This window comes from Bubalus kerabau, chromosome 5 (genome assembly GCF_029407905.1).
Source record: "Bubalus kerabau isolate K-KA32 ecotype Philippines breed swamp buffalo chromosome 5, PCC_UOA_SB_1v2, whole genome shotgun sequence".
In the NCBI taxonomy this organism is placed as follows: Eukaryota; Metazoa; Chordata; class Mammalia; order Artiodactyla; family Bovidae; genus Bubalus; species Bubalus kerabau.
The window spans coordinates 39,865,625-39,893,184 of NC_073628.1; the positions used below are offsets into that span (position 1 = coordinate 39,865,625).

The 27,560-nt window shown below is 40.3% G+C and overlaps 1 long non-coding RNA gene across 3 annotated transcripts; it reads right to left on the minus strand.

The window, feature by feature from the left end:
* Nucleotides 1-352: 352 nt before the first annotated feature.
* LOC129652650 (uncharacterized) lies at nt 353-27,394 on the minus strand. 3 transcript variants are annotated; one of them, XR_008714654.1, is made up of 6 exons: nt 27,151-27,394; nt 26,652-26,738; nt 22,252-22,313; nt 21,606-22,158; nt 19,932-20,007; nt 353-549 (listed from the first exon to the last, which is right to left on the minus strand). It is a non-coding gene; the product is annotated as an uncharacterized LOC129652650 (long non-coding RNA). The 3 variants fall into 3 exon arrangements; XR_008714655.1 differs by lacking the exon at nt 353-549 and having other exon boundaries at nt 19,814-20,007; nt 21,606-22,112; XR_008714653.1 differs by lacking the exon at nt 353-549 and having other exon boundaries at nt 19,814-20,007; nt 27,151-27,392.
* Between the last annotated feature and the right edge of the window lie 166 nt (nt 27,395-27,560).

The following is a 27,560-nucleotide window of genomic DNA, read 5'->3' on the forward strand; positions in this document are numbered from 1 at the left end:
GTTTGTTTTGCTCTGACAGAAATTTGTGTTTGCTTTGGGAGAGTAGGATGAATGTTTTTGTGCCTATGACCCATAGGCACAATATTGACAGTGTGCGTACCTGCGTGTTCAGTCGCTTCGAGTCGTGTCCAACTCTTTGTGGCCCCTGAACTGTAGCCCACCAGGCTCCTCCGTCCATGGGATTCTCCAGGCAAGAATACTGGAGTGGGTTGCCATGCCCTCCTCCAGGGGATCTTCCTGACTCAGGGATCAAACCCACATCTCCTGCACTGCAGGTGGATTCTTTACTGCCGAGCCACCAAGGAAGCCCAATAGTGACAATACATCCTTGTATTATTTCAGAAACATACTAAACACTTTAGAGAGCAACTGATCACAGTGGGATGTAATCCCGCAATAAGCTCTGGATTCCCTCCCACCCCCATAGCCTCATAATTATTAAAGTGTGTGTGCAATTATGGGGTGTGTCTTTAGACTAGATTGGAATTCTGTCTTCAATACTGTACAACCACAGGCAATTCACCATCCTCTCAGCTTTGGCTTCCTCATCTATAAAAAGAAAATGATAATGTTTATCTCAAAAGGTGGGAATTAAATGTATGTAAAGCATGTAACAGACACTCTAACATAGGGTAGGTGTAGGGACATTCTCTGACACAAAGGGAAATGTGAATTTCCTTTCTAAATTTGTTCTTTCCATGGGGATTTATAATCCAGTAGAAAAAGCCAAGACCTCAATAGATGAAGTAGACACTAAACATAGTCAAAATGAATTTATCAAACACACAGCACATACCATGAGCCAAGCGCTCTATTAAAAGCAGTTTACAAACCCAGGGATCAAACCCAGGTCTCCCACATTGCAAGTAGATTCTTTACCAATTGAGCTACCAGGGAAGCCCTTATGAACATTACCTAATTTAATTTTCACAATAGTGTGAAAGTACCTTTAACTTTCACAGGTACTTTTGTAACTGTTTTAAGATGAGGAAACTAACATCCCGCTGGCCCGACAGTTAGGAAGAGGCGAAGCCCGAGCTGTCTGGTACCAGTGTCCATGCTTATAATCACCGTGTCGTAATTTTCTTACTTATGCCTTGCACATGGTAGGAACCAAAGAAATATCTTCAAGTCTACCCTAACTTTTCTGACCAAATCAGAGAGTAGTGATCACACATTCCCAGAAAAGCACCTTTTACCTATTCTTTGATCAAAACAATTGACTCCTTTGCAGACAGGCTAAAAGTCCAACCCAGCCTGGTGCAAAGGAACAAAACTAGTGTATTTTTTATTTTTTTTACTGTCAAGAGGCTAGTTCCAGTGACTCTATAATAATAAATATCTTAGAATGTGAAGAGGTTGCCTTTTTTTGAAGGTCCCTTTAGACTCCACAGATTCTCTCAGAGAGGTATCATTTGGTAAGACCCTTTTATATTTGCTTTCTTATTTAATTCTCACAATTACCTTACAAAGTATCTTTTATAGACCTAATTTATACTGACGGAGAAATTGGAGCTCATAAATGTTCAATTCCCAAGGTCACCCTAGCCAGGAAGTATTTAGGATTTGAACTTTGAATTGTCTGAAGCCACTGATGCTTCCATTGTTCTCCTCTTGGAAATATCTATACGACTGCCCTTAGCACCTGTGGATTCAAGAGTTCTGAGTACTTGTGTGAATCCAGGTGTGCTCATTTAAAAGCACTCTCTGTTCCCAATCAATGAAGGAGTAACTCTGGCAATAACATTTCCTCTTAATTCAGATCATTTTAAATCTCCAGGACACCAAGGTAGCAGCAGCTCTGGTTTAGTCATGATAAGGGACAGAAAATATTTTGTTCTACCCAGTCTGTGACTCTATCCATCAACTTAACGATACCAAAATACTTCAAAGGTTCAGACAGCTATAGAAAGACTAACTGTAGAAGCCCTGGGCTTCAGTTGTATTTAACCCTGATTCAATAATATTAACAGCTCATCTTGCTGGGGAAACTTTTGTTGTGAGTGACTCTTTTAGACATTTGAGGATGTGGCTAGGAATATACTTTATAACCATAGTGTTGATATTTCTTATTGAAATCATTAGAGACAGTGACTTAAAAATTTTTTTATTGAGGTATGGTTGATGTATAATATTATATGTTTCAGGTGTATGACCTAGTGATTCATGATTTTTAAGGCATGCTCCATCTATAGTTATTATAAAATATTGGCTATATTGCCTGTGTTTTACAGTATGTCCTCATAGCTCATTTGTTTTCTGCATAGTAGTCTGTACCTCCTAAAACCCTACCCTTAATTTGCCCCTCCCTGCTTTCCTCTCCCTGCTGGTAAACACTAGTCTGTTCTTTATATCTGTGAGTGTGTTTCTTTTTTGTTATATTCACTAGTTTTATTTTTTAGATTTCACATATAAGTGCTATCATACAGTATTTGTCTTCCTCGGTCTGACTTATTTCACTTAGCATAATTACCTCCAAGTCTATCCATGTTGCTGCAAATGGCATTATTTCATTCTTTTTTTTTTATGCTATGCTAAGTCACTTCAGTTGTGTCCGACTCTGTGCGACCCCTTAGACGGCAGCCCACCAGGCTCCCCCATCCCTGGGATTCTCCAGGCAAGAACACTGGAGTGGGTTGCCATTTCCTTCTCCAATGCATGAAAGCGCAAAGTGAAAGTGAAGTCACTCAGTCGTGTCCGACCCTCAGTGACCCCATGGACTGCAGCCTTCCAGGCTCCTCTGTCCATGGGATTTTCCAAGCAAGAGTACTGGAGTGGGTTGCCATCTTTTTTTACGACTGAATAGTATTTCATTGTATATATCTGTTGTTGTTGTTGTTGTTCGGTTGCCAAGTTATGTCTGACTCTTTGCAACCCCATGGACTGCAGCACACCAGGCCTCCCTGTTCCTCACTATCTCCTGGAGTTTGCCCCAGTTCATGTCCATGTATGTATCTATCACATTTTTGTAATCCATTCATCTGTTGACACTGCCTTTCCTTGAAGTAAACAATGTAACCATTAGAAGTTCCACAAATTTACATTTTGTTTTTTGGCTGCGCTGGTTCTTGCTTGTGGTGCACGGTCTCTTCATTCTGGTATAGGCTTCTCTAGTTGTGGCATGTGGGGCAGGCTTAGTTGCCCCTTGGCATGTGGGATCTTAGTTCCCCAGCCAGGGATCAAACTCATATACCCTGCATTGGAAGGCTGATTCTTAACCCCTGACTACCAGGGAAATCCCCACAAATTTATGTTTTTAAACAGAACCTCAAGTCTGTTCAAAAAGAAATTCCAAAACAATGTCATTTACTGTGTTGAAGTACAGTTGATTTACAGTGTTGTGTTAAATTCTACTGTACAACAAACTGATGCCATTGTACACACACACATTGTTTTTTAATATTCTTTTCCATTAGAGTTAATCACAGGATTTTTTTTTTTTTAAATCATAGGATATTGAATATACTGTACTATACAGTAGGGGATTCCAAGGTGGCTCTCGTGGCAAAGAACTCACCTGCCAATGCTGGAGACGTAAAGTGATGCGGGTTTGATCGTTTGATCCCTCGGTCGGGAAGATCTCCTGGAGGAAATCATGGCAACCCACTCCAGTATTCTTGCCTGGAAAATTCCATGGATGGAGGAGCCTGGCAGGCTGCAGTCCATGGAATCACAAAAGAGTCCAACACAACTTACCTACTAAATAACAATGGCAAAGTCTCTTGATGTTCAGTTAAGATGCTGTCTACCCCCCAGTTTTTTAAGCGATGGGTTTGGGTTTTATAATTATTTTTAAAAATATTTATCTTTTAATTTATTATTAATTTATCTGGCTGCACCAAGTCTTAGTTGTTGCATGAGGGCGCTTTAGCTGCCACATGCGAACTCCTAGTTGCAAGGTGGGATCCAGTTCCCTGACCAGGGATCAAACTCCAGCCCCCTGCATTGGAAACTTGGAAGTCTTAGTCAGTGGACCGCCAGGGAAATCCAACTCAAAAAACTGAATGGGAATAACTGAAATATAACAGTGTTTCTTTTGGGTTTATAGTCTGTAGGCAATTAATCATTTTCTTCTTTTCTGTATTTTTTGGATTTAATGTAAATACTCATTTAATGAGAATGCATTAACTTTTAATTGTAACTACATACAAGTTTTGTAGTTTAAAAATTAGATCATGATTTCTAAGCAAGTATTTTAAAGAATACTAATCTATACACATTTATTCATTGTTCTTTAAAAATTTTTTTATTTTATATTGGAATGTAGTTAATTTACAGTGCTGTATTAGTTTCAGGTGTATAGCAAAATGATTCAATTACACATACATATATATATTCCATTTCAGATTCTTTTCCCATAAAGGTTTTTACAGGATATTGAGTAAGGTTCCCTGTGTTATATGGTAGGTCCTTGTTGGTTATTTATTTTATATATAGCAGTATGTATCTGTTAATCCCAAACCCCTAATTTATTCCTCCTTTTCCCCTTTGGTAACCATAAGTTTGCCATATCTGTTTTGTAAATAATTTCATTTGTATCATTTTTTAGATTCCACATATAAGTGATATCATATGATATTTGTCTTTCTGTATTATTCTTATATGTTTAATTTAATAAGGTCCTTATCACCACTAACTTTCCCTCTATTTCTTCCAGTTCAGAGCTGCCTTCCTCATTTAATGCTTTTCAGTTAATGGTGAATGACCTCTTGGGGGTCTGAGTCTTGATACCAGCTTGCAACATCCGGAAAATAACGTCAAACCTATGAATTCACTGGGAGAAATCTAAAAGCGAGTGGCTTCTGCAGTGGCAAAGAATCTGCTTGCAGTACAGGTAGCTGCAGGAGACACAGGTTTGATCCCTAGGTCAGGAAGATCCCCTGGAGAAGGGAATGGTAATCCACTCCAATATTCTTGTCTGGAGAATCCCATGGACAAAGAGCCTGGCAGGGTCCATAGGGTCACAGAGTTGTTCACGACTGAAGCGACTTAGCAGGCACATACACACAATCTGTTTGTAAATACACCTTCTCTAATTTTGAAAGCACCAACTGTTTCCTGTTGGGATCTTCACTATTATGCTTCTTAATGTTCGTTTTCCCATTCTTTGGAAGCAGAATGCTCATTTTTACCTGAGTTCATTGTTACACAGAGAAGCCTGGCAGGCTACAGTCCATGGGGTCGCAAAGAGTCGGACATGACTGAGTGACTTCATTTTTATTGTTACACAGCTGAAAAACTATATTTCAAGTTTCCCTTGTAGCTAGGCAGAGTCACAACAAGTAGAAATGGTATAGATTCTTCTTACATTTTTTTCCTGGTATGTATATTATTTTTGAGGCTTGAGATCTCCATTTACAGAATTTAGTTTATAACAGATTCGAAAACCAAACTTCTTGACCTCCCAATGCTAAAAAACTAAATGTGCAAAAGAACTACTATTAAATAGCACATAAAAAGCTATAAATTATTCTTCAGTTCAGTTCAGTCTCTTAGTCGTGTCCGACTCTTTGCGACCCCATGAATCGCAGCACGCCAGTATCTTTCTAAAAGGCTCATCCTTCTCTAGTCTTCCACCCTGCTCTCTAAATGATGATATGATTCCTGGAGCTCTAGCATATATTTTGGAACATGAGGGTTAGAGTCACACACTAGACTTGGAAGAATAGAATGTTAGAACCGACCAGGGTCTCTGATAAGTTGATAACTGGCCATAACAGCCTTGAACTGCCTCTTTCACATGAGAAATAAACTCTGTTGTATGAAGTTTTTCTGTTACATACAGCCGAACAAATTCTAAATAATGTATTTCTGGAACTAAAATTTTATATTGTGGTAGCTACCTGTTTCAGAGAAGGCAATGGCAACCCAGTCCAATACTCTTGCCTGGAAAATCCAATGGATGGAGGAGCCTGGTAGGCTGCAGTCCATGGGGTCACTAAGAGTCGGACTCGACTGAGTGACGTCACTTTCACTTTTCACTTTCATGCATTGGAGAAGGAAATGGCAGCCCAGTCCAGTGTTCTTGCCTGGAGAATCCAAGGGAGAGGGGAGCCTGGTGGGCTTCTGTCTATGGGGTCACACAGAGTCGGACACGACTGAAGCAACTTAGCTGCAGCAGCAGCAGCTACCTGTTTACATAACCCTTATCACTCACTAATGTATTTTTTTTTTTATTGCCTGCTTCCTTCCACTACAACGTAGGCTTCTTAAGGGCAGGGCATGTGTGTGTGTGTGTGTGTGTGTGTGTGTGTGTGTGTGCTCAGTTGTGTCCAACTCTTTGCGATCCTGTGGACTATAGCCAGCCAGGCTCCTCTGTCTGTGGGATTCTCCAAGCAAAACTAAAGGAATAGGTTGCCATTTCGTCCTCTAGGGGATATTCCTGACCCAGGGATGGCACCTGCATCTCCTGTATTGGCAGGCAGATTGTTTACCACTTGAACCATTAGGAAAGCCTTTAAAGGCAGGGACTCGGCTTATTTTGTTGTATCCCAGCCCCTAAAGCAGAGTTCACCATATAGGGGCTCAATAAATATTTGTTAAATGGTGTCTGGTGCAAACTGCAGATGTGGGAACTGCTGGTTGAAGGAGTGACAGCAGGAAGTATAATGCTTGTATTCATTAACTTACGTGAAAGAAAGTGAAAGCGTTAATTGTTCAGTCCTGTCGGACTCTTTGCGACTTCATGGACTGTAGCTCACCAGGTTCCTCTGTCCATGAATTCTCCAGACAAGAATACTGGAGTAGATTGCCATTCCCTTCTCCAGGGGATCTTCCCAACCCAGGGATCAAACCCAAGTCTCCCACGTTGCAGGCAGATTCTTTACTGTCTGAGCCACCATTGAATGATAACAATTTAGTCATACTGTTTCACACTTCCTTGCCTTTGCTCCAGCTGCTCGTTCTGACAAGAATGTCTTTTCCCTTGTCCACCAGTCATGCTCCTACTTATATCTCAAGTTTTAACTTAATCACCACTGCCTCTGGGACACTATCCTTCAATCACCACAAGAAGAGTTGATCTTCCTTTATTCAACTGTATTTCCAATTCTCAATTGAATTATAGCACTTATCACCCCACACTACAATTAATTTTTTACATCTCTGCCTCCCCAACTAGACTCTGGACCTTGAGGGTAAAGTCTATGACTTATTTATGTCTGTTTTTCCCAGTGCTTAGTCTAATTCCTGGTTCATGCTTGGGTGCAGTACATGTTTGCTGAGTTGTTAGCAAGATGACAGGTCTGAGGCTGTGATTTGCTTCTGCTAATTGCAATAAAACCTTAAAAATACTTTTGTATTACTTGATTTATGGGGGAAAAATTAACTGTATTGGATCAGCTGAAGGACAGTCTGGATTCTAGTCCCAACCCCAGAACTTCCTACCTAATGACCTCTTTGAGTGTGTTTCACCTCTTTGAACATCTACACCTTCGTTGATAAATCGGGATGTGATGATCTCACAGGGCTATAATGAGGATCAAGCCAGCAACTGTGGGTAAAAGCTTTTTGTAAATGAACTAGTAAGCTTCATGCAAGAACAAATTTAAAACTGCTCAAGTTCATGGGACTTCCTTGGAGGTTCAGTGATTAAGACTCCATCCTTCCAATGTAGTGGGTGCAGGGTCTGTTCTGCTGGGGAACTAAAATCCCACATGCTGTTGGGCTTGGCCAAAAAAAAAAATTTTTTTTTTAAAGTGCTCAAGTTCAGAGTTTGTCCTTTTTAAAGTAACAATAATCCCCAGAAAACTCTCCTCCCTGTCCTCTGGGTACAAAGATAACTATACTATACTATGCTATGATAGATAACTATCTTAGGTCTCTTCTCCTTATTTCTAGAGCCTCCACAAGCTGAAGCAACTTTCAAATTTTGAGGCCCCTCATCTTGAATCAGTCTTCTCCCTCAGATATAGCTAGTATTAGGGATACTTACGGAGAAGGCAATGGCACCCCACTCCAGTACTCTTGCTTGGAAAATCCCATGGACGGAGGAGCCTGTTAGGCTGCAATCCATGGGATCACTAAGAGTCGGATACGACTGAGCAACTTCACTTTCACTTTTCACTTTCATGCATTGGAGAAGGAAATGGCAGCCCACTCCAGTGTTCTTGCCTGGAGAATCCCAGGGACGGGGGGCCCTGGTGGGCTGCCGTCTATGGGGTCGCACAGAGTCGGACACGACTGAAGCGACTTAGCATAGCATAGCACAGGGATATTTAAATTTCATCTAGAATGAACATTTATAAGAAAGCCTTTCCTTGCTCCCTGAAGATTCAACACTAAGAAATAGCCAAAAGCTGAGGTCTCGTGTGCTTGAAACCTGGGCCAAACAGGAGTTCCAGCACCTGGAAGACCCCTCCCCTCAGCCTCTGAAAACTGGGCCTCTGAGTATCCTAAGAAACGTAACACTCATTTTTGTGTTTCTCTGGTTCTTTTGGTCTCACCTTGATTTGCTTTAGCAGGCTAAAGAATCCAGCCACTCAGTTAATAAGAGGGAATTGTTATGATTTAAAGACTTTTGGGAAAGGAAGAGGGGGGCATGAGGAGATGACAGATGAAAGAAGTGCCTTCTAATTGGTTACCTTTAGAGGTGTTTCCATGGGCCTCACCTAGGGCTATAGTTAGGATCAAATGGAAAGATGGGATCATTAACTCAGCCCTGGAATGCAGTCTAGCAGCACTGATGAGATGCTGCTAGACTGGCTGCTAGAGACTAGACCTCTCCATTCCTCTGGGCTGGCTGCTCACAAAGGGTTTGTGTTGTTAGAAGTGGTGAGCATTTTGTGAATTTCTCCAGTGTTCCTACCGCTTCTGTTTTCGTGATAGTTTTAACTACCTTTCCCTCTTTATGGGGGAAACAAAACAAATGAACAAAAACGGACCTTTTTCTTTTATGGTGCCTCTAATCTCAGATTAGTTTTTTGGACTTTAAAGATTTCCTTTCCAGGCCATATGTGCCTGGACAAACACAGGAACAGCTGTGAGGTTCAGGTTTTCAAACCTGCTCCATTCAGAGGATTTCTACCACATTTGCCATACTCAGTCTCCCATATACTTCCTCACCTTCGCCCTCACTATCACCCCCCACCCAGAATGCTTGTGGGGGTTAATCTCTTATTAGTCTTAAATCATTCTAGGGACTTGGCAGTCCAGTGGTTAAAACTTTGCACTCTCATTTCGTTTGGGCCTGAGTTTGATCCCTGGAAGGGGGAATTAAGATCCCTGCTTGCCGCCTGGCCAAAAGAAAAAAAAAAAACATTAACCAATGATACCCAGTTCTCAAAAGCCATCTCAATTCAATTCAACCTTATTCAAACTACTATCTATTGGGTATTAAGTTCTGTGTTAGACTATGGGAGCACAAAGGTTATGGTGGTTTCTGACCTCAGGGAACTCACGTTCTTGGAGGGAAGGAAGGCAGGAAAACTCCTTGAATACAATGTGATCAGAGACATTACTTTTAGCCCCATAGGAAACACATATGCCTGAAAGGGTTTAGGGCAACTCATATATCATCCATGAAACTATTTTGAAGTATTCAAATGCACATTTATGTATATTTTCTTAAAACTCATTATAGTAAGCATCAGGTTTTTTTTTTTTTTTTTTTGGTATGTCACAATTGGATTTAAGGCCCTTGAGTTTAAGAACCATATATATTTTTTCGTATCCCACCCATGGCACATATGGAAAAGAAAATGGCAACCTACTCCAGTGTTCTTGCCTGAGAAATCCCACAGACAGAGGAAGGATACCTTTGGGCTATAGTCCATGGAGCCGCAAAACAGTTGGACATGACTTAGCGACTAAACAACAAACAACGTGGCACATAACACTCAACGATACTCATTTGCCTTAATAGCTGGTTGCTTGATGTGCAGAAGAATGGAGTTGAAGAGAGAGCTTGGACTGGGCAATCCGGCAGTGCTAGGTTCTAATTTTAGCAGCGGCATTTGTTAGTGGTAGACTTTGGCAAGACATTTAGCCTCTCTGAGTCTCACTTCTTCTTAAAATGGAGACAAGAACATCTTCCTCTCAAGTTGTTATGATTTTTATTTGATAAGTGAAGTGTTTGGTTTTAAAGTAGAATTCTCTTTATTCTTCCTCTTTTTTCTGGTAGGACTATTGGAAAGGGGATAGTCCTTTGCACCTTTTCACAGACAATGTGACATTATTTTTTAAAATGAAAAAATACGGACACAGGCTTTAAATCTTGCAAAGCATAGAAATTAAACCACATCTAGCGACTCATATAAGATCGTAAGCTTCACAAGGGCAAGGATCATGTTTATTTTGTTCAATACTGTCAACTTCTTTATCTCACACTGTGTGCGTGCATGCTAAGTAGGTGCAGTCGTGTCCAGCTCTTTGCGACCCCATGGACTTTAACCCACCAGCCTCCACTGCCCATGGGATTTTCCAGGCAAGGATACTGGAGTGGATTGTCATGCCCTCCTCCAGGGTATCTTCCTTACCCAAGGATCAAACCCACGTCTCCTGCGGCTCCTGCACTGGCAGGCTGGTTCTTTACCACTAGCGCCATCTGGAAAGTCCTTCTCACACTGCTGCTGCTGCTGCTGCTAAGTCGTTTCAGTCATGTCTGACTCTGTGCGACCCTATAGACAGCAGCCCACCAGGCTCCCCCATCCCTGGGATTCTCCAGGCAAGAACACTGGAGTGGGTTGCCATTTCCTTCTCCAATGCATGAAAGTGCAAAGTGAAAGTGAAGTCACTCAGTTGTGTCCGACTCTTAGCGATCCCATGGACGGCAGCCTACCAGGCTCCTGCATCCATGGGATTTTCCAGGCAAGAGTACTGGAGTGGGGTGCCATGGCCTTCTCCGCCTTCTCACACTAGGTGTTCAATAAAAATAAAAGGAAGGAATGAATAAATTGATAATAACACATTTATATAAAAATAAAACAGCTCACAAGAATCAGTTTGAATTTATTTACTTATTGACTGTGCCATGTGGCACGTGGGATTTTAGTTTCCCTATCAGGGATCAAACACATTCCCCTTGCAGTAGAAAGGTGGAGTCTTACCCACTAGACCACCAGGGAAGTTTCCCAAAAAATCAGTTTACAATATTTGGATATTTTAAATTTGGATTGTCTCAAAAACCTAGATCCAATCTTTATACTTCTGACCTCAATATGACTGCCTGTGGCACAAACCCATGGGTCTAATGGAGTTTGATTCAGGACAGTTGGCAGTAGGACTCCAGAGTGAAGAAGTTGTTCCTGACAGCTCTATAGCTGAAGGCAGAATAAGCCCAGAAAGGGCCGTTTACTACACAGTGAGATCTAAAACATGCCCCAAAATATCAATTTTGAGAATAGGAAGAATGACACTATCTAGCCAACTTTTGTCTGAGAAAAGGTAAAGCTTTTGACTGGTTAAGGGGCACAGTACCGTGTGTCTATGATATGTTCTAGTTTTCAAAACAGTTTTATACACATCTTGTCATTTGATCTCTATAACAACTTTGTGGATTAAGTAGTTCAGTAAATATTTGAGTGTTTTCTAGGTTCCAAGTACTATGCTTAGTACCATAGGGCATTACATTTGGCTAAGTTACTGTCTTTTCTTTCCAGTAATAATAATAATTACCATTTATTGGGCTTTTTCTACTTGTCAGACACTATCTTGTTATTTTTTTGAAATATATCATCATTTTAATCCTTAACCTATGAAATTGGCATTATTATTTGCTTATTTTAGATGTAAAGAAAATGATGCTGAGATATTAATAACTTGTCAAGTTCACATAATTAACAAGTAAGATTAACAAGTAAATTAATAAGTAGATATGGGATTCTAACCTGGGTTTACTTGATTCCAAAGGCTCTGTTCTCTTAACAAGTTACAAAAAATTCCTAGTAAATAATTTGGCTGATAGTTCCTCACTCCTCAAAGTGTCTCAATTCCAATGTGAAATAATAAAGGATACATTAATTATTTTATTTACATATTTTATTTTGGCTGCACTGGTTCTTTGTTGCAGTAGCAGGCTTCTCTAGTTGGGGCAGGCAGGCTTAGTTGCTCTGCAGCATGTGAGATCTTAGTTCCCTGGCCAGTGATCCAACTCTCATCCCCTGCATTGGAAAGTGGATTCTTAATCACTGGATCACCAGGGAAGTCCCAGGATATATTAATTTAAAATTGCTAAATGTTATAATAAGTGGTCCTAGTTAAATAGGCATTCCTTACACCAACTTTTTTGGAGACTATTGATCAAAGCTTGAAATGCTTAATCCTTGCACCAGGAATAATTCTACTTTAATAATTCTACTTTAATTATTGACTGAATCCAAGTAAGCAAATATATGATAACATTTTAGGCTAAGTTCCTCCTGAAACAGTTTTTGGGACAAGGATTTGAGTGTAAGCAGTTTATTTGGATAGTGAACCCAGAATCACTTGTGAGGGACCAGAGGGAAGGATAGGTGCAAGATTAATTAACAGATCACTACCATGGGTAACTGGGGCTCAGTCCTGCTCAGGGGAACTATGCAGAATTTGATTCAGAGGTGTCTCACCCAAGAAAGCTGAGGTAGTTATCCACAAATTCTTTGCAGCCAAAGATGGAGAAGCTCTATACAGTCAGCAAAAACAAGACCAGGAGCTGACTGTGGCTCAGATCATGAACTCCTTACTGCAAAATTCAGACTTAAATTGAGGAAAGTAGGGAAAACCACTAGACCATTCAGGTATGACCTAAATCAAATCCCTTACAATTATACAGTGAAAGTGGCAAACAGATTCAACGGATTAGATCTGATAGACAGAGTGCCTGAAGAACTACAGACGGGGGTTCATGACATTGTACAGGATGCAGGGATCAAGATCATCCCCAAGAAAAAGAAATGCAAAAAGGCAAAATGGTTGTCTGAGGAGGTCTTACAAATAGCTGAGAAAAGAAGAGAAGCTAAAGGCAAGAGAAAAGGAAAGATATACCCATTTGAATGCAGAGTTCCAAAGAATAGCATGGAGAGACAAGAAAGCCTTCCTCAGTGATCAATGCAAAGAAATAGAGGAAAACAATACAATGGCAAAGACTAGAGATCTCTTCAAAAAAATTAGAGATTCCAAGGGAACATTTCATGCAAAATGGGCACAAAAAGGACAGAAATGGTGTGGACCTAACAGAAGCAGACAATATTAAGAAGAGGTGGCAAGAATACACAGAACTGTACAAAAAAAAATCTTCATGATCCAAATAACCATGATGGTGTGATCACTCACCTAGAGCCAGACTTCCTGGAATGCAAAGTCAAGTGGGCCTTAGGAAGCATCGCTACGAATAAAGCTAGTGGAGGTGATGGAATTCCAGTTGAGCTATTTCAAATCCTAAAAGATGATGCTGTAAAAGTGCTGCACTCAATATGCCAGCAAAGTTGGAAAACTCAGCAGTGGCCACAGGACTGGAAAAAGTCAGTTTTCATTCCAATCCCAAAGAAAGGCAATGCCAAAGAATGCTCAAACTACCGCACAATTGCACTCATCTCACATGCTAGCAAAGTAATGCTCAAAATTCTCCAAGCCAGGCTTCAACAGTACATGAACCATGAACTTCCAGATGTTCAAGCTGGATTTAGAAAAGGCAGAGGAACCAGAGATCAAATTGCCAACATCCACTGGATCATAGAAAAAGCAAGAGAGTTCCAGAAAAACATCTACTTCTGCTTTATTGACTACGCCAAAGCTTTTGACTGTGTGGATCACAATAAACTGTGGAAAATTCTTCAATAGATGGGAATACCACACCACCTTACCTGCCTCCTGGGAAATCTGTATGCAGGTCAAGCAGCAACAGTTAGAACCGGACATGGAACAATGGACTGGTTCCAAATTGGGAAAGGAGGATGTCAAGGCTGTATATTGTCACCCTGCTTATTTAACTTCTATGCAGAATACATCATGTGAAATGCCAGTCTGGATGAAGCACAAGCTGGAATCAAGAGTGCCGGGAGAAATATCAATATTCTCAGATATGCAGATGACACCATCCTTATGGAAGAAAGCGAAGAGGAACTAAAGAGCTTCTTGATGAAAATGAAAGAGGAGAGTGAAAAAGTTGGCTTAAAACTCAACATTCAAAAAACTAAGATCATGGCATCCAGTTCCACTTCATGGCATCCAGTGCCACTTCATGGCAAATAGATGGGAAAACAATGGAAACAGTGAGAGACTTTATTTTCTTGGGCTCAAAAATCACTGCAGATGGTGACTGCAGCCATGAAATTAAAAGACTCTTGCTCCTTGGAAGAAAAGCTATAACCAAGCTAGACAGCCTGTTAAAAAGCAGAGACAGTACTTTGCCAACAAAGGTCTGTCTAGTCATAGCTATGGTTTTTCCAGTAGTCATGTATGGATATGAGAGTTGATCCATAAAGAAAGCTGAATACCAAAGAACTGATGCTTTTGAACTGTGGTGTTGGAGAAGACTCTTGAGAGTCCCTTGGACTGCAAGGAGATCCAACCTGTCCATCCTCAAGGAAATCAGTCCTTAGTGTTGATTGGAAAGACAGATGCTAAAACTGAAACTCCAATATTTGGCCACCCGATGTGAAGAGCTGACTCTTCACATTGGAAAAGACCCTGATGCCGGGAAAGACTGACGGCGGGAGGAGAAGGGAACGACAGAGGATGAGATGGTTGGATGGCATCACCAACTCAACGGACATGAGTTTGAGCAAACTCTGGAAGTTGGTGATGGACAGGGAAGCCTGGCGTGCTGCAGTCCATGGGGTTGCAAAGAGTTGGACAAACCTAAGCAACTGAACTGAACTGATCCACAAATCCCCGTCCGTCATCGGATGGTGAGCACTGGGTGTTGATGCCCTACCCAGGCATGATCCAGACTCTCTCCTCCCGCTAGGAAGTCTAAGGCCAAGTCACAGGTGCCTGAAGTAGAAAGAGATCCTTTAGTGTAAAAAACATTGAAGGCCAAGGGAATATCTGTGGGCCACCAACAGCTCTGTTGTAGTATATTAATAGTCTACAGAGTTTTATTCAGGTCATTGTGCATAATGGCTAAACCTGTGTGTGCGCCTACGGATTGTAGCCTGCCAGGCTCCTCTATCAGTCAGATTCTCCAGGCAAAAAGACTGGAGTAGGGTGCCATTTCCTCCTCCAGGGAATCTTTCTGACCCAGGAATCGAACCTACATCTCCCGAATTATCAGGTGGATTCTTTACCACTCGTGTTCCCTGAGAAGCCACAAACACTATAAACAACCTAAATATACTTTAGAGGGGATTGGCTCAGGATATTTTCTGAATAACCTTATATTATATAATTTCTGTCATGCTTTTTCTGAGACATAAAACCAGGAGTCCTTAACCTGGTCTGGAGGGTCAGAGAAGGCCTCCTTAGTTAAGTGACAGTAGCTACTTGTGTGTTGTAGGGAGGAAATGCTCTGGGAAGCAATTCAAGCTGAGGAAATGGCATTGCCAAAGCCCTGAGGAAAGAAAATGCTTGGAGCTCTATTTACATGGGAGCGGATTAGAGAGCCAGGGTCAACTGGCTTCCTGAAGCTCAGTGGGAGGCAAAGGCCAGAGACAGTGGGACCTCAGGATCAAGGACTTGATGCTGGGTCAATGGGCAGCCAGGGAAGGGTTTAAGTTTCTGCAGTAGATGTTTGGCAAGATGGCTCCACCTGCAAGAACAGAGAGTGGGAACCCACACTATGCTGCTCAGCTTCTGAGTTCTTTGCTAAATGAAGAATGTGAGTGAGGCTGTCAAGGGTATATTCCAAGGTCTGTGACAGGCTGATTATTGTATTTAAACAAGAAAATGACATATTCATTTCAGATTATCAGAGATACTTTCCATTTTTATTACCTAAAAAGGACTTTGTTAATGTAAATTTTTAACCAAGAGCTTTGCACACAGAAAAGACTTCATCAGTATGGGAGTTTTTAAAAACTAATATTCAATATATTAAGATGACAACTGAAAAAACTTAATTTTCAAAAATTGTCTTTGAACTCATAATAATTTCTATTATTTTATTTATATATCAAGAAAATGTCAAAAATTGCCTAATGAATATGCAATCAACTTCACTTGAGTAAACAAATCTTCATCAAACAATTACTTAATTGCATTTCTTTAAACCTTTAAACTGCATTTGTAAATTTAATACATTCCATTTTAAACACTTTAAATGTTTGACCTTATAAGCAAAACTTTTCCACGCTCTCAGTTCTCTTAAATATTGCAACAATATTTATGAATAGTCAGAGAAGGCAATGGCACCCCACTCCAGTACTCTTGCCTGGAAAATCCCATGGATGGAGGAGCCTGGTAGGCTGCAGTCCATGGGGTCGATAAGAGTCGGACACGACTGAGTGACTTCACTTTCACTTTTCACTTTCATGCATTGGAGAAGGAAATGGCAACCCACTCCAGTGTTCTTGCCTGGAGAATCCCAGGGACGGGGGAGCCTGGTGGGCTGCCGTCTATGGGGTTGCACAGAGTCGGACACGACTGAAGTGACTTAGCATAGCATTTATGAATAGTAAGATTATTTTATAAGTTAAAAATCAACCACAAATTTTTGTTTGAAAACGGTATGGTTATGTCTCAAATTCTGTAGAATGCTAAATTTTCTAAAATTGCAAACAGTAGTTTTTAAAAATGAATTACTTAAATTGATATAATATTCAATTTATTTAAATAAAACCACTCATTTTAAAACAATGAGAATTATTTAAGCATATCATAAAAGGTATAGAATGAATTATCTGAGGCATTGTGTTACAATTCTGGTTCAGAGGCAGATATTCTTAGAGAAGGTTGAAATTGTTAAGGCCTTAGAATTGTAGCAGGGAGAGTAAAGATATATCAAGGATGGTGAAAGTAAGACCATGTAAAATGTTTTACAATCAGAATTTTCCTTTGATTTAAAAGGAAAGGAGTAAACAGAAGCATATGAAAACCCTGGCTCCTCCAAGATCATAGGGCAGTTGATTTTTCTGTATTAATCTGTAAATGTCAAAACAATTTTAAAAATGAACAGTTACTTGTGTTTATAATAGAACTTTCTCTGAAATTTTCTAGATGGTGACAGTATATAGGCGATCAGGAGTCCAAAATAGAGTGCATTCACAGAATTTTTGCAAAAGGTTAAACATTTTTCAACAGAAAGAAAATGAAACAAATCTGCTGAGAAAATGATACACTTTAGAGCTAGAGTGTTATGTTGCTAACCAGATCAAGGTGTTTCTTATCAGCTATACCAAAATGTTTCACATATTGAATCAAGGTGATTGGGAAATAATGGCTATAAATTTACTGAGCTATATTTAAATATTCATGTTTTCTTTTATGTCTGTAGTTCCATTTTGTTTGTTCTTTTTAGAGATTCATTTCTTTAAAATATTTATCTTTCATTCATTCTGTTCATCAAATAATTTTAATGTATTTACAGTAGTTATATTAAAGTTCTTCCATCTTAATTCAACATCTGGGTTGTCTATAGATCTGCTTCTATTTTCTATTGATTTTTTTTCCTCTTGATTTTAGAAGGCGATGGCACCCCACTCCAGTACTCTTGCCTGGAAAATCCCATGGATGGAGGAGCCTGGTAGGCTGCGGTCCATGGGGTCACTAAGAGTCGGAGACGACTGAGCGACTTCACTTTCACTTTTCACTTCCATGCATTGGAGAAGGAAATGGCAACCCACTCCAGTGTTCTTGCCTGGAGAATCCCAGGGATGGGGGAGCTTGGTGGGCTGCCGTCTATGGGGTCGCACAGAGTCGGACACGACTGAAGCGACTTAGCAGCAGCAGCAGCCCTGTTTCTTCTCAAGTCTTTTAATTTTAATTGACGTTATCCAGACAATGTTTTAAAAGACCATAGATACTGGAGTAAATATTACCTCCTCTCCCCTAGAAGACACGCCCTTTCTTCTGTTAGGCATGAAGGACAAGGACCTGATCACTTTGGTCCAAACAATAGTTGAGGCGGTCCAGGATAGTTTACAACTTTAATTAGTTTTGTTTCATTTCTTGTTTCAAACGTCTTGAGGGAAAGATGAATTGTATGCAAATTAGAAGATTCAAGTAGTATGTTTTGACCTATGTACCACAAGATCTTGTCTTTGTCATCTAGTCCAGCCTTAGGTTTCATGCCTTGCCACACACTCAGCAAAAATCCTGCTGCTGGGTCTTCTTGTCTTTCATGATTCAGTGTGTATTGGCAAAGGCACCTTTGAGCTGCTATACCCAGTAAGGGTGAAAGCTGAGGAAGGCAACCTGGGGCCAGAGGAAGGTGGTGGCTTGTATTGGCTGCAAACTCATACTACTGCACTATCTTGCTCCCTTCTCTCTCAAATAAATACCAGATATGTACAGATAGTATTGCCAGTGAGCATCACTGACTCAGTGGACATTAATTTGAGCAAACTCTGGGAGATAGTGGAAAACAGAGGAGCCTGGTGTGCTACAGTCCATGGAGTTGCAAAGAGTTGGACATGACTTAGTAACTGAAAAACAACAAGTATACAGATTATTCCAATATGGGTTTAATTTACTTCATTGTATCTATGTTTACCAACCCAAGGAAACTGGGGCTACCAGTTCAGCAGGATGAGATTGTTTATGGACCAGAGATTTTGTGTTGTATCTTGGACTGCATCTACCCAGAGTCATTATTCTTAAGCCATTAAGGAGCACATTGAACTCTTTGAAAATGATATGATAGATCGAATCACTGCTCCCCATGCTTCATGAACTTCCTGTATTACAGTTCTACATCCACATACTTATATAATTTTTCAGTGTCTCCTACTAGAGGAGGCAGAGGACATCTCCCCTCACCCCAACCTATGATGTATTTGCCTTGTAACTTGGTTTGGTCAATGAGATGTGGGCCAAAATGACAAGTATGCCAGTTGCAGGCCGAGATCTCAAGAGGCATCTTATGTTTCAGTTTACTCTCCTGGACTCCGGTGACCCTTCATGAGAAGAACATGTCCCAGGTAGCCCCTGGTCCAAGGAGAATGAGGAAATATGTGGCATAGGCTTGAATCCAACCAGCAGCCTGGAATCAAGCCTAACTGATTCCTGTCAAGCCTGGCAGAGCCACATCCAACCTACAGATCAGTGAGAGAGGAAATAAGTATTTGCAGTTAAAAGCCTCTAAAAGTTTAATGTTGACTGATATGCAGCAAAAACATTTTCAAGCCAATGATTAGTGTTAAACAATTTTTTTAAAGTTTATGATGATTTGGCTCTGTGAAATTTTCTGATTTGTCTTAGGTTTCTTCGTTTGAGTGATCAGGTAGCTCATTTATTTGCTGTGTGATTGAATTGACATTATTTTCAGATCTTTGTTTGTCTATGTCCATGATTGTTATGATCATTCTAATAACAGATGCAAAGTAACTGATGCTGATAACAGACGTAAAGTAACTGCAGTTATCAGGATGTTTAGATTTCATGTATTTAATTCTGAAGCAGCTTAATAAAACTGTGTATTTGAATACAAGATTTTTAATTGTTTTATGTTTTTCCTATTGTTAAAAAAACAAAGAGTTTTTAGGGGCTTCCAGGTCGCAAAGAGTTGGACATGACTGAGCGACTGAACTGAACTGATGGTGGTCCGGCAGTTAAGACTCCATACTTGCACTGGAGAGGGTGTGGGTTCAGTCCTTGGTGGAGGAATTAATATCCCACATGATGTAGCCCTCCCATCAAATAAAACATAGAAGAAAAAAAAACTTTTAGAATAATGGCTTTATCTCAGAATAAAAAGACATTTTATGTAATTCATTAAGCATCTTTCAGGACTTGTGGAAAGTATGTATACATATCATCGTTTTCTTTAAAAAGAAATTTAATTTTTTTCATTAATACTTTCATAAGGTGGAAAGTTCCAAAGGCAAAAAAGAGAATGAAGTGAAAAGATTTCTTCTTACCCTGTTTCCCATGTTGCCCTGTCCAAGGGCAATTACTGTCACCCGTTTCTCTGGTATATTCTTCCAGTGATATTATCTGCACATACAAACATGTACATCATTATGTGTGTATATTGTGTTTCCCTGATTTTTAAAAACCAATGTAGTATTAACATTGGTTAATATAATGTGACAACCTAAATGGGAAAAGAATTTGAAAAGAAGTGGATATATGTATAATTGAATCACTATGTTGTAAACTGGAGACTATCACATTGTTTATCAATTATACTCCAATATAAAATAAAAAGAATAATATTATATTAATCTATAATGGAAAATAATCTGAGAAAGAATATATATTCATACATATATAGCTGAATCACTTTGCTGTACACCTGAAACTAACACATCATTATAAATCAAATATACTTCAATAATAATAAATTTTTAAGAAAAGAAAAAAAATGTGTTTAGGGAATTTCCTGGTGGTCTAGAGGTTGAAACTCCATGCCTCCACTGAGGAGGGACCCAGGTTCCATCCCTGGTTGGGAAACTGAAATCCCACAAGCTGTGCTTGTAGTATGGCCAAAAAGAATTTAAATTTTTAAAAAATATATTTTTAGATTAATATGTAAAGGGTTTATTATTGTATATTAAATGAATAAATATTTTTTATGTCTAAGTTCTAATTTCTAAAATGATAAATGTTACTATATGTAATCCATATAAACTAAAGATATTTGGGGGTCCTCAAAAAATTTCAAGAGTGTAATATGGTCTTGAGATTAAAAAGTTTGAGAACTGCCCTTCTATTGCACAGATGTATGGGCTTTCTTTGTGGCTCAGCTGGTAAAGAATCTGCCTGCAATGTGGGAGACCTGGATTTGATCCCTGGGTTGAGAAGATCCCCTGGAGAAGGGAAAGTCTACCCACGCCAGTATTCTGGCCTGGAGAATTCCATGGACTGTATATTCCATGGGGTCGCACAGAGTCGGACACGACTGAAGCAACTTAGCAGCAGCAGCAGCAGAGCAACTGTCACTTCACCATATTTTAGTCTGTCCCACGACAATGGACATTTCAATTGTTTTCAGTATGTTGCTACTTCAAGCCATACTGGAATGAATAACCTCCTGCTGCACGTGTGCTCAGTTGCTTCAGTCGTGTCAGACTCTTTGCAGCCACCAGCCTCTTCTGTCCACGGGATTCTCCAGGCAAGAATACTAGAAGGGGTTGCCATGCCCTCTTTCAGGGCATCTTCCCCACATAGGTATCGAATCTGAGTCTCCTGCCTCTCTTGCATTGCAAGCGGATTCTTTACCCACTGAACCACCTGGGAAGCTCGAATAGTCTTCTACACACTTTATTTCCCAAATGTGAGTAAATTGGTTTTGTGTGGAATTAGAAGTGAGATTGCTAGGTCAATGTACCAGGACAAAGTCCACAATAATATCTATCATCTCATTCCATCCTTGTAATTACCTTATAAGGTAAGACTTGTCAATAATTCCCTCTTACATATGAGAAATCAGAAGTTCAAAGATGTTAGATAATTTTTTTTAGAGTCATTGGGTTAAGAATCTGCTACAGGGAAAGGAGTAAAACTATTTTATCAGCCTCCATGCTTTGAACCACTATTCTGAGTTATGGTTTCTCTATGCAGTACACACTCCTTCAGTTTAATTCACTTACCTGATAATGGGCTCTGTTCTTGCCTTAACCCAAGTTATTTCTTGGCACAGAACAGTCCTGAAATTAGATGAACTGGCTTCTCAGAGCAGAAATCACCACCAGAAAATGATTTAAGTGCTAAGAAGAACAGGGCTTTTTATTTTGACTCACAAGAATTTCCGCCACCAGGTAATCTGGGAAATGAATTTTAGAATGTGATGCAGTTAAAACTAAAGCACGTAATTCCTTTTTAAAATCTATATTTATTTATTTTTGGCTGTGCTGGGTCTTCATTGATGTGCGAAGGCTTTCTCTAGTTATGGGCAGAGCAGGGGCTACTCTCTAGTTGCAGTGTGCGGGCTTCTCTTTGCAGTAGCTTCTCTTGCTGGGAAGCAAGGGCTCTAGGTGTGTGGGATACTGAAATTGCAGTTCGAGGGCTCTAAATTGCAGGTTCAGTACTTGTGGCCCATGGGCTTAGTTGCTCCTTGGCATGTGGGGTCTTCTGAGATAGGACTGAATCCATGTCTCCTGAATGGGCGGGCAGATTCTTAACCACTGGACAACCAAGGAAGTCCTAATTCACATAATTCTCAGAGTAAACTTTATAACCAAAACTACATGTCAAAATTACATTATGTATATCTACTTTCCACCCCATGAAACTTACACTGTAGTTACCTTTGTTTAAGCAGCATCACTTTTTTTCTTAAATACACAAAAAAGGCAACCCTAAGAGTTTTGAAAGAAATAATTTTGATTATTTATAAATATATTTGAAAATACAAATAAATACATTTAAAAGAAATATAATAATTTTTTTTTAATCAGACCTGGCACTCACAGAATTATCTTTTGATACAAAAAATCTGGCCACTCCCCAATAAAAATCCTTCAGTGGACTCCCATTTCTTATACTTCAAAGCTCATTAAAGGCCATTTGCAACTGCTCTTAGCTCATAAATTCTCCTACACATATATTTTTGATCTGTTTTAAAATAGTTGCAGATCTCAGAGATTTATTTCCTTGTTTGAACAGGTTACTTCAAATAGGTTGTACATACAGTGAAACCAGCAAAACCTCACTTAACATAGGCCATAAAACTTTATATGTGTAATAGTGCACTCTTTTTCTCTGAGAAGGTCTCCAAACTGTGTATGTTTTGGGACCCACGAAACCTGGATCTACCTGTCTTTTTGCTAGGAATGCCTTTTTCCAAATGCCATGCCTTTGAAAACTGTCAACTGTTAACAAATCAGGGAGGGCTTACCTGACCACTCCAGTCTGATTTTACATGCTTCTTTCACACTCACAGTTTATGTTGCTATCTTGTCACACTGTATGGTAAGACTCTTGTCACGCTGGTTTAATTGCTTATCTCACTCAGCAGACTATGACTCTTTCTCTGTTTCCTCTCTCTCTATATAAAAAATATAGACTACATATACACAATGTGGCTTCCCAGGTGGCGCTAGTGGTAAAGAATCTGCCTGCCAATGCAGGAGACATAAGAGATGAGGCTTCGATCCCTGGGTGAGGAAGATCCTCTGGAGGGAAATGGCACTCCACTCCAGTACTCTTGCCTGGAGAATCCCATGGACAGAGGAGCCTGGTGGGCTACAGTCCATATGGTTCCAACCAGTGGGGCGCAACTGAGCATTTGAGCACATATACAATGTAACTATCTCCATGAAAGCAGGGGCCATGTTGAATGGACTAATGAAAAAAATCAACTTTTTAGCAAGAAAATCTAGCTACCTATAATCTGTTATGAAATAACATTTTGGAGGTTTTCTGTTAGTATATATTTGCTGCATATTCTTTTGCTTTTTTCAAGCACAATTGGAAAGAAATGCTGAATGGTTAAAAATAAATATATGGGAGTAAAACTTAAATTGAGAAATTATATCATCATATTTTTCTGCAAACAAGTGAAAAGATTGCTAAAAGTAGGGGTGTTGGCAAAATTTCTAAGGCCCCAAACTATGAACTGATTTTTGGAACACGGTGATCACATCATTTGAATTGTCAGCCTCTTCCCCCTGATTATCTCTCAACTCCATAACATCAAGTCCAGCCTCAGCCTAGGTTCTCAGCTGACCTTGTATTTGCCTATTTCAGCTAGTGGAATACAACAGTGGACAAACAAGGCGAAACTGAAATCAGAAAGTTTGGGTCTGTCAACAAGTGTTCTTTGAATATTTACTATACGCCAGTTTTAGAACTTCGTTTAGAAATACCAGAATTGCTTTATTCTTGAGAGCTATATTTCTAAGCCATAAACTTTAAAAACAAATACTTTGAGTTACATAGTTTTAGGTCTGCTCATGAAAGGATGTCCATTATATTTTGAGTTTGAAAAGTAATGGACCCATTTTTGTCAAGATCAAATATAATATGCTGTACATATCATATTTATGCATACGTTCATTGAAAAAGGCATGGAAAATACATTATATACTGAACAGTAATTATCTTGTGGCCAAGGGCAGAAAGTGGAACTTTCTTTCATTTTTTAATATTTAATTATTTGGCCACACTGGGTCTCAGTTGCACCACTCAGGATCTTCCATCTTAGTTGCATCATTCAAGATCTTTCGTTGTAGCATTCAGAGTCTTAGCTGTGGCATGTGGGAATCTAGTTTTCTGACCAGGGATCGCACCCCAGCTTCCTGCCTTGGGAGTGTGGAGTCTTAGCCATTAGACTACCAAGGAAGTCCCTCATTTTTTATTTATATATTTGTACTTGAATTCTTAAGAATAAGCATGCATTACTTTTGTGATTGTAAAATGTCTAAATAACAAAGAATGTTTAAGTGGATACAAATTTTCTTCATGTTTTCAGCAGTCATGTGATAAGTTGCTTCAGTCACCTCTGACGCTTTGCGACCCTATGGACTATAGCCTGCCCAGGCTCCTCTGTCCATGGGATTCTCCAAGCAAGAATACTGGAGTAAGTTGCCATGCCCTTTTCCAGGGGATCTTCTGATCCAAGGATCAAACCCGCATCTCCTGTATCTCCTGCACTGCAGGTGGCTTCTTTACTACTGAGCCAATGGGGAAGCCCTTGAGCAATCATATACATATATATATTTAAAATATGCAAATATTTTACATATATACATACACATGGGGCTTTCCCCGGTGCTCAGACAGTAAAGAAATCTGCCTGCAATGTAGGAGACCTGGGTTCGATCCCTGGGTCGGGAAGATTCCCTAGAGAAGGGAATGGCTACCTACTCCAGTATTCTTGTCTGTAGAATCCTATGGACAGAGGAGCCTGGTAGACTGCAGTCCACGGGGTTGCAAAGAGTTGGACATGACTGAGCAACTAACATACACACACACACACACACATACATATACTCATGTATATATATATATACTGTAAATATTATCCCTGCATATTATTTATACAAACTGGATTCACATGTTAAAGATAATATTTCACCTGCTGGAAGTGCTAATTATCTGTTTATAAAGGGGTTGCTTTTTAATTCTTATTCCCGTATTTCCTTTTGACTTTTTATGTTTACTGCCACTGCTAAGTCGCTTCAGTTGTGTCCAACTCTGTGCAACCCCATAGACGGCAGCCCACCAGGCTCCTCCGTCCCTGGGATTCTCCAGCCAAGAACACTGGAGTGGGTTGCCATTTCCTTCTCCAATGCATGCAAGTGAAAAGCGAAAGGGAAGTCGCTCAGCCGTGTCCGACTCTTAGCAACCCCATGGACTGCAACCTAGCAGGCTCCTCCGTCCATGGGATTTTCCAGGCTAGAGTACTGGAGTGGGGTGCCATTGCCTTCTCCGTTCTATGTTTAGTATATACATTTTAGTCTGATGACATCATTTACATCAAAAAGGTACCTGATTTCCTAAGACAGAGGTTTTTTTGGGGAAGAGTTAAGTCCTCTTGTAAACACTGTGAACCAAGGGAGGAGTTTATTTTCCTCAAAAAAAAAAAAAAAAAGAAAGAAAGAAAAGGAAAGAAACAATAACCAGTTGGTTTGATTTTTTACAAAAGCTCTGGGAAACCCACTGTTTCCTGGTCAGGTGTAGTACTTTTTCCATTTTATTCCATGAGATTATAATTGGGCTGTAAGTATGATAAGGGCCAGGCCCAGCGCCTATCATGGTCACCGATGAACCTAGCATAGAGATGGGCTTAATGTAGGTGCAGAGCGCATTAAAAGAACTGGCGTTGTACCTGTCACGGGAGAAGTTTCATGCATTCATTTGTGTATTTAAAAATACTGATGATCTCGTTCGTGGAGTACATAAAGTAAAAGTGTATTCTTGTAAAGGAGGTAATTTAAATACGATTGTACAACACGCTTGAGTTTTCCTCGTCTTTTGTGGGTACATAGATTTGCTGATTTATATGCTAAGCATATACTGTTTACTCTCTATGTAGCTTCGGAGGGACACAATAGAAGCCAAATCAGAGCTATGAAAACTTATTTTTTAAACGTTCACTTGGTTGTTAAGATGATTTAAAAAATAAGGAAAGACAAGGTATTTTCTGTAACTAAAAGTTTAGTAACTAAGTTCAGCTTTAAAATTACAAGGAAAACTATTAGAAGGGCTGTTTTACTGCGGACATGTGCCTTGAGAAAAGAGGAACTTTGACAGTTTCTCAATTTTAACTCTATTATAACTAAGAATCATCACTAACAATGGTATTGAGATTCATAAATACTTATTCAACAATATTTAGTAGCTTCAAATAACAAAAAATAAGTTCTCCTCCCTAGGCTTTCATTCATTTGCGGTATGAAAAACACATGTCAAAACAATCTTGTACACTTTAAATATGTGCTATTATGAATCAATAAACCTCAATCACGCTGCTGAAAAACCCCAAAAAGAAACAAAAAGAAACGAAAATGTTAACTTTACATAGGACAAATAAAGGAATTACTTCATTTTAAGAGCAGTTTTCTTCTGGGGAACAAGTACCTCTGCAGAGCCTAGTAGCCTGAGGGCAATGCACATTTTATGTAATTAATACCTATTTTTTTTTCCAGCCTACATTTAGATTACTATCTCGACTCAACGAAAACAAAACCCACCATTTATTGTGTTCTGTGGCAGCTCCTCCGCACTTGAATGCTCTGTGTTTTGCGTCATTTCCAGCCTCCAAATAGGACTTTAGAAACCTGGGAAAAGATCCTTTCAAGTATTTATGTAGTATTTCTTAGGTGACCCAAACTGCGAACCCTAGGGGTGTTTCGAAGGGGCTATCGGCTCGGGGCTGGGTGAGGCTGTAGTGAGAAAGCTTTCCTAGAACTCAGGACTGGGTTCCCAAATATCTCCTCCACATGCCTCATAGAAAAGCCTTCCTCTTTTCCTCTCTGTCTCTCACACATACACCTTCTAAATCAAGGGCTTCAACTCTAGACAGCCAACCGAGGTGTTTTTTGTCTGTGGCAGTGGAAAGCGGCGCGCCGGGGCCGAGTCTAGGGGCTCTTCCCGAGCTTCCGGGTGAAGCCGGCGCTTCCCTCCGGCCCTCGGCTCTGGGAGGGGACGGTCGGCCGCGAGAGCGGGGCCCGCCCAGGCTCTCGGGAGTACCTGAGTCGCAGGACTCGCCGGGGGTAGGCGGGGCGCACCAAGCGCCCCCTCTCGGTTCAGCCCTGGCTTTCCGCCGCGGCCGCCTGGCTGCCGGAAGGGCTGGTGATTGACAGAGCGCCTCAGCAGCCGGAGCGATGCGGAGGGAGGGTCGAAGAGCCGGCCGCTGAGAGCTAGCCTTAAATCGGTTGGGTTGGGCCTCGGGAATAGCTTCCCCCGGGCCCACTGGCCTCCCTGAATGGGTTGTTATGGCAACAAATGACCGAACAGTCCCTTACGAATCGGCCAATGAGAGAGGCCGTCTTTTCCACCCCACTTCTGAGAAATAGGTGTTGCGAAAGCCCGGGTAGGATCCCGAGAAGAAGGTGGTGCCAGGACGTTCAGCGGAAGGGCCGGGGGCGGGGCTTATGACG